The 685-nt window shown below is 56.2% G+C and overlaps 1 long non-coding RNA gene across 4 annotated transcripts in view; it reads right to left on the bottom strand.

Moving 5' to 3' along the window:
- The window catches only part of LOC104989042, a 12,174-nt gene that overhangs the window by 4,666 nt on the left and 6,823 nt on the right, over positions 1-685 (bottom strand). The gene's annotated exons all lie outside the window — the stretch shown is intronic.

Genomic DNA, 685 nt, shown 5'->3' with positions numbered 1-685 from the left:
TGCTCTGAGTCATAGGCAAAGGTCAGCTCATTCCTTTGCCCTGCTGTTGCCACAGCCCACCAGACCCCTCTGTCCTTGGGATTTTCAAGGCAAGAATACTGGAGTGGGTTGCCATTTCTTACTCTAGGGGATCTTCCTGGAGTAAGGGGATCTTCCTGACCCAGGGATTTAACCCACGTCTCTTCTGTCTCCTGCATTGGCAGGGCAGATTCTTTCCTACTGCTCTACCTGGGAAGCCTCACTAGCCCCCACATTTTGCCCTAATTATCCTTACTGGCTTTCCACCCCATCTTGGGCTGGGAAAGGGACTGCCCATGCCTTTCTTGGGACCTCTACCCCTAGGGTGGCCCCTGCCGCAGGGCAGGCCTTGGCCCTGGAAGGCAGAGGCCTTATCTCCCCACCCCTCCCTCCTCCTCACATCCCAGCCCTGACCCCAGCCACTGCAGCCTCAGGAGGGGGCTATGGAATTTCCCTAGGGGTTGTCTGGTTCAAGGAGTCACTTATCTCCCCGCCTTCAGCCATCACTGAAGAGTGGAGGGAAGTTAGACTGGGGTCAGTGGGAGGCCTCTAGAGCCAAACATTACCAACCTGTGGGGTTTAATGCCAGGGTGGAGCTGGGAGAGGCCCTTGTTTAACATTTCTGTTTGCTGACCCTGACCTGCCCATGGCCCATCTCACCTAGCTG

Source organism: Bison bison, unplaced genomic scaffold (assembly GCF_000754665.1).
Source record: "Bison bison bison isolate TAMUID 2011002044 unplaced genomic scaffold, Bison_UMD1.0 scf7180017864145, whole genome shotgun sequence".
Taxonomy (NCBI): Eukaryota; Metazoa; Chordata; class Mammalia; order Artiodactyla; family Bovidae; genus Bison; species Bison bison.
This window is presented reverse-complemented; position numbering and strand designations above follow the sequence as displayed.